Below are 18555 nucleotides of genomic sequence, written 5' to 3'. Positions count from 1 at the left end.
TCGATAGGATTAATCCTTTAGGGGCTTGTGTGGATAGTGGTCTCCATAACAAGTCAACCTTTAACCCCCCCCAATATAGCCAAACACTGCGTGGACGTATTTAACAACTTAGTTTTAAGGGATTTGGAAGAAATCATCCCTAAACATTAGATAAATGCACCCCACATTTTGGAGGGAATTAAAAGTTTAGAAAATAGGAAAAACATTATAATAAGACCAGCGGACAAAGGGGGAGGTGTTGTCATTATGGATAAAGAATTTTATACCCGACAACTTAAACAACTATAAACAGTCTCATCTGACAACATATGTTCAACTATGGATCCGACTCATAGGTACAAAGAAGAACTTAAGAATTTAGTTAGATGTGGATATCAAACGCATGTTCTCAATAAAAGAGAAAAAAAATATCTCATACCAAGCAGTTGTAGAATACCAGTTTTATATAGACACTGCCCAAAATTCATAACAACGCAGTGTGTCCACCTTGTAGACTTACAGTAAATAGTATAGGTTCGGTAACTGCCAGATTGGGGGAATATCTGGATAAATTTCTTCAGATCAGTGTTTTAAAACTAAAGCCTATCTAAAAGACGCTAAAAATCTACTCCAGTTACTGGGTGACATTAAATACAACTAAAGAAGTCTATTTAGTAACAGCCAATGTATTATCACTGTACACTATAATAGGTCTTGATGATGCATTGTTGGCTTTAAATTGATCCTTGAGCAAAAGATGACCTTCCACATACACAGAACGTTTTTTTGGGAAAAGCTTTGGACTTTTGTCTCAAGCATAATTATTTTTTGTATAACAACATGTTTTTCAGTCAATTGAGTGGTGTCGCTATGGGAGCAAAATTTGCTCCCACTCTAGCCAATATTTTTATGACCGAGTGGGAAGAGATTTATTTTTCAACATCATAAATTAGAAATATTTTACAGAAGATTTATTGATGTATTGCTTATTTGGGAGGTGTCAGAATCAGATTTACATCAGTATATGACTACATTGAATAATACCAATAACCACATTAAGTTGGATTATCAATGGAACAAAAGTTCAATGATTTTTTTGGATGTTACCATATACAGAAGAGATGATGCACTCATTACTAAAGTATTTTTCAAGCCCACGGACAGGAATAGTTACCTGTCTATTAGAAGTGGGCATCATCCAGCATGGTTAAAAAACATCACTCGTGGACAATATATGTGTGTCTGAAGGAATTGCTCCTATGATAGTAATATCTCCCAATCCAATGTCATTTCTAAAAGATTTTTACAAAAAGGTTACTCCCAGCACTTTCTGGATCAAGTTATGCAGGCAGTTCTGGCGATTACCTAGGGAAGCATGTCTGATAGACCAGGATAGAGTGGGTGATAATATTCATCAATGGAATTTTTGTCTGATTATCACTGTCAATATACAGAAGTTGAATCCAGCATACAGCGACACTGGCGCATTTTATTGATGGATAAAACTTTAGGACCCATTATACCTAGGTCACCCAAATTCATTTTATAGAAGGGCACACAATTTTGGGGAGAGAATTGTTCAAAAAATTCTAGATGCGCCAAAGAAAACTACAATGTTCCCTCGAGAGGTTTTAGGGCATGTAGGAAATGTAGAGCCTGCCATACTACTATTAATAATCCAACTAAAATTCAATCATTTTTATCAGACACAGTGGGACGTGAGTTCACTATTCCTGAATACATCACATGTGAGACCACCCATGTGGTTTATGCTTTACAATGTCCATGCAGTCTAATACAGGGGTTAAAATTTCGAGTCCAGACCTACTAGCTGGTCACAAAACTTACTCTCCACCAGTTGCCCCACCCAACCTTGCCTGGGTCCGCCCCCAATCCCACCCCGGCTTGCCCCCAACCACGCCCCCTTAAAGCTTCTGAAATTACATTTTTCTTTAGAATAAATAGTCCAAAATATAAAACTGTACACAGTAATGTATATCCCAACTCCCCTGTACTCCATTATAGTGATATGACATGTATACAGTAATCATTACTGTATACATGTCATCACTATAAATGGAGTACAGGGGAGCTGGGATATACATTACTGAGTAATATATATCCCATCTCCCCAGTACTCCATTATAGTGATAGGACATGTTGTATACAGTACTTACTGTCCCCCACGGCAGTGGAGAGGGTGTCTCCTCTCAGCGTAGGAGAGCGGACCTCGCCTGCACCTGTCCCCTCGGTGGCGGTGCCGCAGAAGCCGGAAACTGGAAGTTGTAAACCGGAACTCGGCTTTACAATAAGGCTTGGAGAGCAGGTGCAGTCGCTCCATGCTTCATCTGTGCTAGCCGCTCGCCACAGAGGAATTTCTCCTTGCATTTGGCGAGCAGCTTTTTCTTTTACAAAGAATTTTATTATAGAATAGAGAGGAGCATAGAATCAGACAAAAACAGATACACTGACCAACAGGAATAAAACATACAAGGTATTCGTTGAATATTACAGAATATGTACTGATGGAGAGACCTAGCAATAAACATCATACTTAAGGGCCGAGTACAGAAAGAAAAAAAAAAATAAAAGGAGAAAACAATAAGTTGCAAAAATGGGGAAACGTTTATAGACCAATGAGAATATAAACTCTAAGGAAAAACTGTCACTATATCAGCATATAGAAAGCGGAGATGATATGAGATGGAACCTCTCAGAAACGGGCATTCCACACGCAGGGCTCCCGATGGAGTCCAGCATAGTATTGCTGGTGCGGCACTCAAAGCAATAATCACAATCAGTACACATAGCATAAAAACAGACTAGACAAAAGGAAAGAGAGGAACGAAGAGGAAGGAGATGAAAACAAAAGGGCTCCAGGGGGATCGCAGCAGAAAAAAAGAAAAATAAACTGATATGTAAATTTTATATCGACAAAAGGGACTGGTCGAATCTCGATGGTTGGGCTATATTAAGCCAGGGACGCCATGTCTGTAGGAATTTTGTGTGGGTGTCTAACAGTATAACCATCAGTTTTTCATTGACCATTATGAAGTTCATCCGGTTTTTGACAGCCTCGAAGCTGCGGAGGGGAGTCTTCCAAGCCCTTGCGATCGACAGCCATAAACAGGTGTGATGCCAGCTGCCGTTCGGGATGAAGTAGGCCCACTAATGGTTTAAATAAAAGAGCTTCATACGGGTTGTGCTTAATGTCTGTGTGAAACATAGTACAGAGGAGGGCATAAACTCTGATCCACAATCTGCAAACCTTAGGACAAGTCCACCAAATATGGACCATAGTACCCATATGCTGACAGCCCCGAAAACAAGTCGGAGAGTATGTAGGGATAAAGCGAGCCAGGCGAGCAGGCGTGTAATACCATCTATAAAGAACCTTATAGGCATTTTCTAGTACTATAACATTCCTAGAGCATTTAGATAATGCTTGGGTCATGGTCCGCCAATCCTGTTGATCCAGAGTGCCCCCGAGTTTCGACTGCCAACACTGATGATAAGAATGGACCGGAGGAGTTCTAGAAGAAGTAATAGAAGAATAGACCAGAGAAATTAAGCCCGGAGCATGGGGTCTATGTCTACATTGATTTTCAAAGGGGTACAACCTGAAGGGTCCCGAGTGCGTCTGTATTAATGTATTGAAAAAGTGGCGGATTTGAAGTTAGCCATAATGTTTCCGCAATGGGATATCATGAGAGGAGCGCAGAGTTTCAAAGGTGAGTATTCGAGTGGGAGATAGCATCGAATGCATATCATGGAAGCCATTTGCTTGCCACCAAGCAAACTGTCCAGGATTATCACGACCTGGGGGAAATAATGGGTTATGTAGCAAACGTAGTAACGGTAGGTGGGCAGAGATGAGACCAGCGAATATTTAATAGAATCCCAAAGACGAATCGTTAGCGTCAGCGTCGGACTAAGCGATGAAGGTCGATGAGAAGAGGGAAGCCACGGCAAAAAAGAGATTGGTATCAGGTGGGAATCCATCAAGTCTATAGTAGCCCACAAGGGAAAGTGATGAGATGCATGAAGATGGGCTAAGGGGGCAATATTGGCCGCCAGATAGTAAGACTGAAGATTTGGGACAGATAACCCACCCGTGGTCTTACGAGCAAATAAGATTTGTTTACTAATTCTGGATCGAGAAGAACCCCAAATGAAAGACAGGAGTTTTCGCTGATGAATACGCAATATATGTGAGGGGACAGGTAAAACTCGAAACACATACAATAATTTGGGAAGATAAGTCATATGGATCGCATTGATTCTACCGAGCCACGAAAGCGGATAGTGAGACCAGGAGGACAACAGCTCTGTCAGTTCATTAAAGACGGTGGGAAAATTAGCCCGGTAAAGTCCTTCATAAGTCGGGGTGAGCTTGATTCCTAAATACGGCAAGGCCGAGAGCCATTGAAAAGGGAACGAATGTTTCAGAGTAGCCAAAAGTGATGGTAAGAGGGTAATTGACATAGCCTTAGATTTGGCAGGGTTGACATTGAGGCCCGAGAGAGCTGCAAAGGAATCCAAAACCACAAGTAAATTTGGCAAGGTGACCCCCGGGTTCGTGACAGACAACAATATATCGTCAGCAAACAGAGAACTTATGCTCAGAACCAGTTACGTCTATTCCCTTAATATCAGGATGCATACGAATAGCTTCTGCCAAAGGTTCCAAAGCCAAGATAAATAGTATGGGAGAAAGTGGGCACCCTTGTCTAGTTCCCCTGCCAATCCGGAACGTTAAGGACTCAAAAGCATAATATTTGAGTTTAGCTTGAGGGGACGTATATAAAGAAGAGATCCAACGTAAGAACAAGGGACCAAAGCCAAAACGGTGAAGGACCGACCTGAGAAGGCCAGGACAAAGTGTCAAAGGCCTTGTTGATATCTAGAGATAGGAGCATCATATCAATTTTGCAAACATGAGCCAAATGTTGTAACTGTAAAATGCGTCTGATGGCATCTCCGGCTTGTCTGTGGGGGACAAAACTCACCTGGTCCTTTTTTTTTATCAGACGAGAAAGGAAAGAATTCAAACGAGTGGCTAAGATCTTGGTGAGGATTTTCATGTCAATGTTAATATGAGAAATTGGCCTATAGTTTGCCCAAGAGGAATGATCACGATCCGGTTTTGGGATCATAACCACATTAGCAGTCAGAGTCAGGGGAAAAGTTCGAACCTCCCTTCACCGCATTGAACATAGCGGCAAGGTGAGGGGCAAGCACATCAGCCAATTTCTTGTAATATAAAGCCGTATAACCATCTGGACCTGGGCATTTGCCCATCTTCAGATCTGCAATGCATTGCAGAACTTCTGATATTTGGATATCACGGTCCATCAGGTCCTTATGAGCCTGAGTCAAAGTAGGCAAGGACAGATGGGATAAAAAGTCAGAAATAGACTGAGGGTCAGCCCGTGTAGGATCCGTATAGAGTCTGGCAAGTCGATGCCGGAACTCCTCCAATACCGCTACAGGGTTACTTGTGAGAGCATTCTGACGAGTGCGTAAAGAAATCGGTTTGGGGTGATGTGTAAAAGAGCGTAATCTACGTGCTAACATGGAATGTGGTTTATTTGCTTTACTATACCATTTCTGGCGCGTCCAACACAAAGAGCGCTCAGCCTCATCCATCAAACAGAGATCCAGTTCCAGGCGGGCCTGATCTAGCAATCTATGGTTCGATGGGGTAGGTACCTGCTTAAATTGAGCCGACATGGAAGCTAGCTTTGATTCCAGCTGACACTGTTTATGTTGTCTGTCCCTCTTCCGCCTCGAAGCTATCTGAATAATATGGCCCCTAAGAACAGCCTTGTAAGCTTCCCACAACGTCACCAAGGAAGAGACAGAACCCGAGTTTAGCTGAAAGTATTCTTGGGATTTGCACTGTAGTTCCGCTTGAATCTCCTTTAGCGAAAGTAGGGAGTCATTCATAATCCAAGAGGAGTAGGCTGGCTTACAAAGGAGAGATCGACAAACCACCAAAATGGGGTCATGATCAGACCATGGAACTGTGAGGATAGAGACTGAGCGTATCAAAGGGAGATGTTTGTGCAATACAAAAGCATGGTCAATTCTAGAGTGAGAATGATGAAGGTGAGAGTAGTAAGTATAGTCTTTCCCCCGGGGGTGGAATTCACGCCATAGATCTCCCAGATCATGGGGACTTAACGTTTGGGTAAAGGATTTAGCTGACGCGGAAGAACTAGAAGTCTCTACAGGATATTTATCTAGGGAGGGATTTAATACTAAGTTGGAATCTCCTGCCATCAAAAGGGTATCCCGTTGATGGACAGCCAGGAGGGAGCAGATATGTGATAGAAAGGGTCCAGGGTTGACATTGGGAGCATAGTAGGTCAGTATTGTGACATCTATACCCTGAATCGTGCCCTGTAATAAAAGATACCTGCCACTGGGGTCAGCAATACGCTTCACACAGACAAATGGGGTTTTGCTGTGAAAAGCAACAAGAACTCCCCTTTGTTTAGTAGGGCCAGTAGCCTGAAATACCTGAGGGTAGCGTGCATCAAAATATTTTGGGGCGGAGGTAGTTAAGAAATGCGTTTCCTGCAGACAAGCAATATAGACATGGCGAGACCGGAGAAGCTTAAATATTTTTACCCATTGTTGCGGGGAGTTAATTCCCTGAACATTCAAAGATAACCAGTTCAACGATATGGCGATTGAAAGGAAAAAAGATCAAGTCCGCCACGATCCCCGAGAGCCCTAAAAAAAAAAAAAATGTAGAAAAACACAAAACAGACATGACAAGGAGCAAAGAAAAGAAGGAAGAAAACAAGAAACCATCTGATATACGAGCAATATGCATTTGAAACCGTAAGATTAGTACAAACATCGTAATAATCAACTGTGGGTGATATACCCACGAAGAGGCTAGGTAGCGGGCAGGACACCAATCCAGACCATTAGCAATATGCATTTGAAACCATAAGATTAGTACAAACATCGTAATAATCAACTGTGGGTGATATACCCACGAAGAGGCTAGGTAGCGGGCAGGACACCAATCCAGACCATTAGCCAGCTCGGAGGGGGACACAATAGTCCACCAGAACCACTCGACTTAGTAAAGACAAGAAAACACAAAGCAAACAGCTTAAGCTAATACATCCACGAATAAGTGGTCTATAAGTGACTCCTAAGGCAATAGGAATCTCAGTCAGCTAAAGCCTCAAAAATGAAGAAACTCCAAAATAACTGGAGGAGTGAGACCACTCATGGGCCCGCCCAGTGAACAGAGTCACACCCGCAGCCTGAGTTCCACCGCCGGTTCTGCCTATAAATAATTACATAAATAGAAGTATCTAAACAGAACTAGCATGGTTATTTAGGCGTTGGCTGCAGCGAAAAAAGTGCGACATGGCATAGCTGCGTAGAAACATCTGTGGGTAGTGTCGTCTGCATCTCAAAAAGTAAAAAGAAAATGTGAATACCCAGCCGGACATAGAATGTCAACTTCCTGGAAACGCTAGGCCTGTAAAGATCGAAGAGCCTGAGAACTACTCTGGCTTGGAGGAGATGATTTATGTGAAGACTGGGAGCCCCACGGGCATGTGGAAACTGTAGCCTCCTCAGTCTGGGAGCGTGGTAATTCCAGTTTCAGTTCCTGAAAGTGGCGACGAAGATCTGAAGGTGAAGAAGCTTGGAACTGACGACCTTGGAAGGAGAAAGAGAGCTTGAAAGGGAAACCCCATCTGTATTTGATATCCGCTGATTGTAGAATCTGAAGGTAGGGTCTCGGGGTTCGACGTTTCGCAACCGTGACTGGAGACAAATCCGCAAACAGCTGAATGGAGTTACCCTGAAATTCCAGAGCCGGATGATTCCGAGCCGCCTGTAGTATACGCTCTTTGGTGCTGTAACAATGGAGTTTAATGATTATGTCCCTGGGAGGGCCCTCCGAGGGTTTAGGAGCTAAAGCTCTATGGATACGGTCAAATTCCAGTCGCTCCAAGGGGATCTCAGGAGCCAGTTCCTGGAAGAGGGCGGTAGCTGTACCCTGTAGATCAGTGATTACCTCAGGAACCCCACGTATGCGGAGGTTGTCTCTGCGGGCCCTATTCTCAGCATTTTCCAATTTATATTTTAAAGTGTCCAGCTCAGCATGCAGATCATCCACCTCCTGTTCATTGCCCTCCAAGACCGTAGTCGCCAGATCCATACGTTGTTCTAATTGATGGGAACGGTGACCCAATTCTTTTAGGCCTCTTACCAGATCAGACGATAGTTTACGAGAGGCAATTGAGATCTCCTCTCACACTATGGCGCGGAATTTGTGTAGTAAGGCTTCAGAGTTTTGTTCAAGGGGGCCGGTCAGACTCGAGGGGAATTGCTGCTGACTATCGCCATCCAACTCCGGATCTCCGGTAAGCTGCGTAACGTTGTCAGGCTCTGGGGGACTGGGCATTATCTTGGCAGTGTGGCTATGCGGAGGAGATTGCTGCTGGGCCCGGTGTTTGGGTCTGGTGCGTGGGGTACGATGCATTTTTAGGTGAAGCCCAGGTATTTCACAAGCACCTCAGCCGGTAGAGATTATATGCAGGGGTGTAAAGCCCTATTGCCAAGGTAGATGTTCCGGTGGCGCGGTGCAGGGAGATCAAATGGTCATCTTCTCTGGCGACGCGTGCGTGTCCCCCAGCGGGGTTGCATTTGCATAAGAACAATTGCTGCAGAGCACCTCATGCATCCCGCCATAGCCATTAAATTGTAGAAAAAATTGTCACAATTGAGGGGGAGGGGTAGGTATAGGCTGAAATTGTAACTTGAACGATACCTTCCTTTAGGGTGATGAAGTTCCAGGTGGAGCGAGCGTAGGCCCCAGGGTCTCAGCACCAGATGGGGTAAGCCAGGCCAGGCGAAAGGCAGCAATAAAGGCCCGCAAGAGGGGGCACAGGAGCCTCTAGTTCATTCCCTATAGAAAGGGGGCAGATGGGGTAGGCCTCCAGGCCTGTCGGGGGCTTCTCCTCCACCACGTTGGGCCACCAGGCCTTATTGCAGACTGTGCAGGCCCAGTGTGATCCCCTGAGCTAATGGAGAGGCCAGGGGGCCACACAGAGACCTCCCCAGGGGCGGGCCCGATAGCAGGGGGGCGGAGCGGCGGTGTCTCGCTCCGGCCACGACCGCAGGAGAGACTGCGGTTTCGCTGGCTGCGGTAGGCTGCAAACACCCGGAGCTCCGAGGGAGGGACAAAAGCGTCCAGCACCCCTCCTTGGATGTCAGGCAGGGGCTGCAGGACCGCCCGGATGGCAGCGGTTTGCACTGTAGGGCGCCGGAGCTCACGATCAAGCTGCAGCTCCAGTCCCCATCTCGGACACTCCCCCGCGAGCGGCTTTTTCAAGCCCTGGTCTAATATATACAGGTCGAACTAAACACCCTTTAAAAGTGCGAATTGCAGAACACATAAAAAATATTAGGATAGGATTCAAACATAGTGTGTCTGAACACTTTGCGCGGTATCATCAGAAGGATCTCTCCATGTTGAAATTTTGGGGGGTAGACTGGATCCCCCCTAAATGGAGGGGATCAAATAGAGTAAGAGATCACAAAGGGAGACTAAATGGATTTTTTTAGCTGAAATCTTTAACATCAGGAGGTTTGAACGCAGAACTGGACATTAACGGCTTCATCAGCAATTTTTGAATAGATTGCTGTGGTGAGTTGTTCATGTTCATTTATTGTGGGTCAGGAATATTTACCTTCCTAATTTTTATATATTTATTTTTTTATTAATAATTTAAATTATAATTTCAATCATAAAAAGTGTTTTTTTTGCATACGATGAATTGGCTCTGTGGATCAACATGACCTCAATTCATTCTTTTCTGTAATGCCCATGTTGAGGCCCAAAAGAGTTTTAGATTCAGAAACTGTGATAGTTTTCCATGCGAATTGTCTGGCAAGAGCTGAATTTTGGTGGGTGGCCATATATTGTTGTGCGTATAAATTGACTTGGCCCACAATCAACTGATACAAATCTTCCGTGAAAAACAGTGGAGGGGCTAAACGCTAGTGCTGGCAGCGAACGGGGCCGATCATGCTAACTCTGCGTTTTTGTTGACTCTATACAAAGGAGGCACTAGTATAGTTCTGTATGTGATCAATATCTTGATCTGTACAAACACTATACTAGTAATGGCGGTGATCAGCAACCTATAGCGTGAGTGCGATAGTGTGTGGGCAATCTAACGCTAGCTATCCCTGGCTGGGAGGGACACTTACTGACTCTGATGTTATCTGATGTTGCTAGTGGCAGGAATACACTGATCAGTGAAAAATTTTATATACTGACACTGTACTAATGGCACTGGCTGGGTAACGAGGTGATCAAAGGGTTAATAGGGGCAATCAAAGGGTTAAATGTGCTAATCTAATGCATGCGTGTAAAATGTAGTGGTGCTTTTACTCCATGCTGTGTTCTCTCTTCTCTCCCTGGGGGGTGCAGGTGCGTTTACACCCCAAAATAGGAAGTGACACATGATTACACAGAATGCGGGTAAGCAGTTGGCAAGTAGTTAAAAAAAAAAAAACATCCTAAAAAATTTTTTTAAATTCTCAATTTAGTTTTGTGTTTTTTATGTTCCATATAAGTTGTAAGTTCATTTGTAGTTAAGAAAAAAAAAACCCTAATGCCACGTATTTTCAGAACTCATCATTGCAAGGTCATCTTTCTAATTCTAAGATATCTGATTGATAGATATATACTTATATAATATTGTAACTTTGTATCTATAATGTTTTCAGTATATGTCTTCTTCATTTTCTATATCCTTTTAAACATACAGAAGAAATCCTTAACAAGTAACATGCAATATTACATAAAATAATATAATCTTTAATATGACATCTGTATTCAACTTGTCACTCAAAACGTATTTTCCCTCTATCAGTGGTAACTTCACAGCACAATATATCCCTTTGGGGTGTTCCAACAAGGTAAAATGAAGTTATATCTTTTATTCATACCCAGTTTAAATTTGGGAAGTTATGCATTAATGTGAATCCACTTTTGTTTGTCATTTTAGTCCCCTCAATCTTGATGTCTGGTCCCTTCAAAACCCCTGTGCCTGCCTTTTTTTTATAGGGAATTATCTGACCACACCTGATAAGTCAATTGTAAATAACCTATTAATTTAGGGATAAGAAATAACCTTGCTTCTGTATTAATAATTGATGCAAATGTTAAAGCCTCATTCACATTGGGCGTTTCAATTCATGAGTCCGTGTTTAGCCCGCACAGGGTTGCACAGGTGTTACGTGCATCCCCATGCCAGAGGTCCCATTGCTGTCTATTGGGACGCAACGGCTACATGGACACAGCCACTGCTCCTAATGTGACATCTTTATGGGTGCAGATGCACAGCCCTGAAAGCACCCAGGGTAAAACACAGCCTTGCATGGGGCACAAATTAAAATGCAGTGTGAACGAGGTCTGTCCCCGCAGCTTTCTCTCTTCTCCTTCTAGGGATGACAGTACAGACTAGACAGCTTCTGATTGGTCAGCACCGTGAAAGTACTGAGCAATCCAAATCTGTCTAGCCATACTATCATCCCTGCACGAAGAGGAGAGCAAGCCGCGGAGATTTCATATCCCCAGACCTTTTCCTTCTGTCACAGCATGGGATCGGTGCAGGTAGGTTTCCAGCACTGCTCCTGTGTGAATGCTATGACAAGCTTGGGTTCACACAGGGGCAGTGGAGAAACCGCATGCAATTTAAACAGGAATTGCACTGCATTCTTGTTCAAACTGCATGCTATTCTTTGTGGTGTGATTTGCATCCATACATTTTATATGGACACAAATCACACTGCAAAGTATCAGTGTTGGGTATCAGGAGCATTTTCACAAGTAAGAGTACTCATGAAAACACTCAGTATTGGCGCATCCCTACTTATTATATGATCTGTGATTTTCTACAGATCTCACCACCAATAATATTCTTGATGAAGCAGTGTCAATAGACTACGAAGCACATTGAGTAAAACCATCACCATTTGATCACAAAGCCAGCAGTTGCCTCTCTGTGACATATAACGGGTAGCTCAAACTTTTATAGGAAGGAAGAGAGCTGGACAAGGACAAATGGGGAGGCCTAATGAATAGGCATTATACATTATTTTGATATCTAACATCTATGGATCACAAAGATATCCCAAGTTGTTTTATGAGTATTTTACCTGGCTATTTTTAAGAAATTATTATTGAAATATAATTATAAAAAATAGGGAAACTTAAGTACCCGGTCTATATGGTACTTCAAATATCCAGGTTTCTTTTTTTCTTTTATTGCCTATTTACCAAAGTTTTGACCCAATATACAAGTCTTTAACCTACATACACCTATTTTCTATTTGAATTGGGTAAATCTTGGTCAAAAGTTATGTGAACCCTGGATGGAAACATTAAATTAAAACAAAATGTGTGCTGGCCATACACTATACAATCTGATTGTACAATCTTTATCACCTTAATGGTGGCCATACACACTTTGTTTTTTTTTAAATCTGACTGATGTGTGATTCAATCAAAACAATTGATAATTTCTGTTCTGAACTATTTAGACTTTTCTTAGAACGTAGAACAAATTCTATCAAACATGTCAATTGGCCAGGGTGGAAAAAATTATCAGTCATGTTAAATCAATCAGAAGCACTGAGATGCTTTGCTCATGAACTCAATTGTATTTCAATTGATTAGCTTTTGATCCTGCATTATGAAAACAGAAATGTAATCGATAACTTATGATCGTATCTTAAAACTAGCAATTGAAATCTCTTCCACTGCATTTCCCATACCAATCAAATTGGTTACTGACTATAGATTGATTACCCCTTATCAAGAGAAATCGACTGAAAAAGAAAACTAACATTTATCTAAGCATGCATGGCCACCATTAAAGTAACACTAAAGACTTGTTTTTTTAAATAACAAATATGTTATACGTACCTGCTCTGCAATGATTTTAGACAGAACAGCCCAGATCTTTCTCTTCTTGGGTTCCCTGCTGGTGCTCCTGGCCCCTCCTCTCTGCTGTTTGCCCCCAGAGCATGCGTGCTCAATTCCAAGCTGGCCCCGTGTGTCCATAAGACACACAGAGCGTGGTTCATCCTCGCCCCCTGCTCTCTCCTCACTGGCTGTGATTAAAAGCTACAGGAGCCAATGAATCCCACTGTTCAGCCAATGAGGAGAGAGAGACTCGGGAGAGCCAAGGCTCCTCTACACATTACTGGTGATGGGGTTCAGGTAAGTATTAGGTGGGCAAAGCACACAGAAGGTTGTTTGCCTTCATGCATAGAATGCATGAGGATAAGGCCCTTTTCATACAGACGTACCTACCGGCTCTGCCTGGCTGTTTTTCAGGCAGACCTGATCGGAACCTCTATTCTCCTTTATGGAGTGGCAGGTGTAAAACAGACATGTGTCCGTTCATACCCGCTGACATCCGATCCAATCCAATTCACCAAAAAGAGACGGATGGGGATTCCTTCCCCTTCTGTCGGTTTGGATCAGATGGCAGTCGGATCAAAATGGACAGGCGGTCCGTTTCCACCCAACCGCCCATTTAGGACAGCAGGCTGTGTCCTCTGCATAAGAGAGCGGACACGAACCTGTCATCCACTTGCTCAGCAGGGATCAGCAGACAGCTCCCCTGCTGAGCAAGCGGATCCGCTGATGGGTCCACCCTGTATAAAAATGGCCTAAACAATCCATTCAATTTGTATAAAATCAGGCAGGCCGTTACTCTACATAGTTAATGGTAGATGTAAGTGTGGCCATACACCCTACCATCTGATTGTACAAGCACTGTACAATCGCATTTAAATCTACCAAAACTATACAATCCATTTAATTTCTATTCAATCACAAAGGCCCTTACATGACATAGTTATGAAGGGCATTGTATTGTTAAGAGTTACCGTTTGATCATAAATACAATCAGAAGCTCAGAAATATTTTTTGGATGTTGCACACACCTAATGATCATATCAAATTTTCTATTTTCCAATAATCAGAGTTTCTGTCCAGTCCAATGAAAATAATTTCAATGAAATTGATTTGATAATTCATAGATCTGATCATAGTATCCAATTCTGTGAAGAACAATTCAATCAGATTGTTACATGTATGGTGTTAGGGGAGGCTATACAATCAGATTTTATAGTGTATGGCCACCTTTACACTAAATATATACAATATACATGTAAAGTACATAATAGTTATATATATATATATATATATATATATATATATATATATATATATATAATTTATTACAGGTACTTGTATAGCGCTGTACATCAACATCAGTCCCTGCCCTCAAGTCAAGGTGCTTACAATCTAAGGTGTGTGTGTAGATATAGAGATTTTTTATATATATATATATATATATATATATCAGCCAATCACATTATGATATGTATGCTATGTGCTTTATTCAACAAAGGCTACCATCTTAAATTATTAAATAAAATATAATAATACACCATTCCCAACAGTAAGCCATGGTCCCAGATCCATTTCCATTGTGGCATTCATCATTGTAGCCAATTCCCCACCCTGTTCAAGTGTGGCTCTAAAAAATGAGGGAAACAATCCCTCCCAACATTGGATGGGGAAACATTGTTCCCTAATTTTCTTAAACGGAGAAAAAGGATAAAGGCAGCAGACAATACAATGGCAGAGCACATGCAAATGAGAGGGTGGATGTTCACTCAACTGACATATAGCCACTGTGTGCTACAAATCACTGCATGATATCAGACAAATCCTAAACCTACGAATTGACAGAACACAGAGACGAACCTGGAGCCTACCTGGTGCAAGACAAAAGGATTGCAGGGATGTGGTGGCTCTGTAGGGATGTGGTGCCTCTCCTCGATATGGGTGTGCTTCTCCGGGATACAGGCTGATCGCTGCTGTAGAGACACAAACCCACACAGTGATATCATCGGCTCAGCCTAGGTCCTTAGCTCCTCCCCCCGTGATGATGATGCTGCTGCTGCTGCTGCTGCAAGATAAAGGAGACAAGGAGCATCACTCAGCTCTTCACTCCTAAATTGGACCTTGTTTTATGACTAGTTGGAACAGCAATATTTGAGCAGTCCATTTAAACAGACTCACTTTATAGACGGTCTGTCTAGCAGCTGACACCCTTGGAAATGCTGTTTCTGTTCCCACCCCTGTTGCAGCTCGATGCGATTGTCTGCACACCTTTTGTAACACAGAATAGGGGAAGGGAGCTCCTGTTGCATCGTCTAAGATCAGTGTTTCCCCTTTTTTCCCCAAAACAGACATATCAGGCAATGATATGCGAAGATGAAATACGTGTTTATGTGGAATCCATGGGGGAGCAACGATTGGCTGGTTGGCAGATGGTACAACGAAGTTTCCGCAGAATAGATGGTATTGTTACTTTACTGGAATTGGGTTTAAAAGGAAACGTGCCTATGGAGTAGAATCAGTGCCTAAGGAGGGTCCACCATGGGTACAGGAAGCACATTACAGCTGGGAGGAGGAAGGGGGGAGGGATGCAATGCTCAGGCTCTACAGCAAGCTCATCTTAGTAATGTGCACTACTGGGCAGCCTCGTCATATCGAAGCCCATACACTTCTTTATTGATATCAGGTACTTATATAGTCAATTTACGCAGTGCTTTACTTATAGTATATTCACATCAGTCCCTAACCCTCAAGGGGCATACAATCTAAGGTCCCTAACTTACATTCATACATACACATACTAGGGCCACTTTAGACAGGAGCCAATTAACCTACAGTGTGAAAGGAAACCGGAGTACCCAGAGGAAACCCACGCAGGCACAGGGAGAACGTGCAAACTCCAGGTAGGTGTTGCCATGGTTGGGATTTGAACCAATGACCCTAGTACTGCCAGGCAGAAGTGCTAACCATTTAGCCACCATGCTGTCCATACACAAACATTTAACCACTTGACCTCCGGAAGATTTACCCTCCAATTTTTGCCATACTTTAACTGACAGTTGCGCGGTCATGCAACGCTGTACATAATCTGTGAACCAGTCGCACTAAAAATATACACTGTCACTGTACTAATGACACTGGCTGGGAAGGGTTAAACATTTAGGGCGATCAGGGTTACCAGTGTTTTTGTGTGTCCTTTTACATCAAGGAAAGCCGTATTAGCATGACTGCTGAGGAGTATAGGCTTGAATCCCAACTGATAATATCTTAACCTTGCCAATATAAATAAACAAACGTAGTGTAATTTAGTTGGAAAAGGGACAAGGCCACAGCATTATTTTAATTCAAACACAGACCATTTTGAAATCAAACCATTTTAACCAGTACCAGTCACAGTTGTACTGTGAGCACATTTTAACATTAGATTAAACAAGTGTAAAGAGTCCTCTCCTTACCATAAGTGCTGGACAGACATTAGACCAATTCCAACTTCCAATCAAGGGCATAGCCCATTACGGCAACTTTTATCGCTGGCAAGGTCCAAAATCCGCTGAAGAAGCCGTGACATAGCAAGAATAGAGTGGGAAGGTGGGCAACTCTTTCAAACACAGTTCTTTAAATGTCAAGATTTTACCTCCGAACATCCTTATAAGTGAGTTCAGGCCCCACCCCCCTCACCTCATACCATCTGAGCAATGTTCTTTAGCCAATTTACATATCGCATGTAATCACGCCCAACTTCCAGCCATGCCCCCATCAGTCAAGGCTCCCTTTCCCTATAGGTCAAGGTGCCATCATTATGGTTGCCCAAAAAAGGGTCAGTTGTATCTGTAAGACTAGATGTTCAAAGCACCCCACCCCCCCCCCCCTTACATCAGATGTCAAGAATCCCACACCCTCCGTAACATCACTGTGCACCCCCTTTGGGAGCAGAGCTGGAAAGCAGAGAAGTGGAGTCAGTTACCAAAGTCTGCTGAACGCTGAGAACGGGAGGAAGAGATAAGGGGGTGCTGTAACTGCACTGAGAGGTGCAGGATTTGGCATTCTCATCTCTGCTGCCGACTGCTGAGACAAGGTGGGGGCAAACACAAGAGGATACCTGCAGGAGAGATGCAAGGGCTACATGAAATGACCTGGAGGGCTGAATTCAGCCCAGGGGCCTTGTGTTTGACAGCTGTGTTTTAGGTGGTTTTACTAAGATGTGCTGGATTTTATTCAAACAAAATCCAGCACATCGTTGCAGACAGGACACCGCTCTCTCCTCGCTGATCAGCAGGTGCTGGCGGTCATCCATCGGCTTCTGCTGATCCAGCGGCAGGAAAACAAAAACATGGCATTTACCTGGGGTGGCAACTTTCGGGGGGGGGGGGTTGTGATGGGTGGAGGGGGCAATGGCGGGTGATTGGTTTTTGGTGGGGGATGGTGGCAAAGGGTGGATTGGGGTGGTGGTGGTTGACAATAGGGCTGGTGTGTTGCCTAGGGAAATACAAACAAGAAGTTTGTTCAGTGCCCGAACTGCACTGACCATGATTCTGCACTTCCCCCTACCAGTGTGTATGTGTGTGTGTATGTATGTGTGTGTGTGTGTATATGTATGTGTGTGTGTGTATATGTATGTGTATATATATATATATATATATATATATATATATATATACACACACACACATATATATATATATATATATATATATATATATATATATATATATATACACCCTACAACAAAAACTCCTCCATCTGGTATTTTGTATGACCTGTAGCACCAAGTCTTCTAGGCATGGAATGAACAAGTTGGCAACATATTGCAACATTTTATCTTTTTCCATTCTTCAAGAACAACCTCTTTTAGAGCCTGGATGCTGGATGGAGAGAATTCCTAATAGGGTTTGATTGGGTTCAGATCAGGAGGCATACTTGGCCACTAAATCACTTTCACCCTGTTCTTCTTCAGAAATGCAACAGTGGCCTTAGATGTGTGTTTTTGGATCATTGTCATGTTGGAAAAGTGCACTACCACCAAGGGCACGGAGTGATGAGAGCATCTTCTCTTTCAGTATAGAGCAGTATATCTGTGAATTCATGATACCATCAATGAAATGCAGCTCCCCGACACCAGCAGCACTGATGCAACCCCACAGAAGGACACTGCCACCACCATATTTCACTGTAGGCACCATGCATATTTCTTTGTACTCCTCACCTTTGCAATGCCATATAGTTTTGAAGCCATTTGTATTTTGGAGGGATGAGACCAAGATAAATGTTTTTTTTGGAACAAAGTTCCAGTAGTCTTCTTTTTCAGCATGGGCCCTGGCAAACTCTAGGTGGGTTTTTTTGTGCATAGGATTTAGGAGAGGCTTCCTTCGTGGATGACACCCATACATGTCATTCTTCTGCAGTGTATACCATATTGTGTCACAGGAAATAATCACCCCACCTTGGCTTTCTACTTCTTTAGCTAACTACAGTGAACTTGCATAGCGATTTGTTTCAACCCTTCTCATCAGTAGACGCTCCTGTCAAGGTGTTAACATCCATGGATGGTCTAATCGTCTCTGTGAGATGGTTGCAGTTCCATCTTTGTAAAATTTTTGTATCAC

The 18555-nt window shown here is 43.0% G+C and overlaps 1 protein-coding gene across 9 annotated transcripts in view; it reads right to left on the bottom strand.

Moving 5' to 3' along the window:
* The window catches only part of L1CAM (L1 cell adhesion molecule), a 721289-nt gene extending 706312 nt beyond the window's left edge, over window positions 1–14977 (bottom strand). For 7 of the 9 annotated variants that reach the window (XM_089685157.1, XM_089685163.1, XM_089685158.1 and 4 more), the window contains exon 1: window positions 14827–14977. The gene's annotated coding sequence lies outside the window, so the exon portion shown is untranslated. Of the gene's footprint in view, window positions 1–14815 lie in introns of all 9 variants that reach the window. The other 2 variants (XM_089685160.1, XM_089685159.1) reach the window with 1 other exon arrangement.
* Between the last annotated feature and the right edge of the window lie 3578 nt (window positions 14978–18555).

The sequence above is a fragment of the Staurois parvus genome, unplaced genomic scaffold, assembly GCF_062004578.1.
Source record: "Staurois parvus isolate SC_StPar_1 unplaced genomic scaffold, SC_StPar_1.0 ptg000364l, whole genome shotgun sequence".
NCBI lineage: Eukaryota > Metazoa > Chordata > Amphibia > Anura > Ranidae > Staurois > Staurois parvus.
Note: the sequence above shows the minus strand (reverse complement) of the source record. Positions and strands in the feature narration are given on the sequence as shown.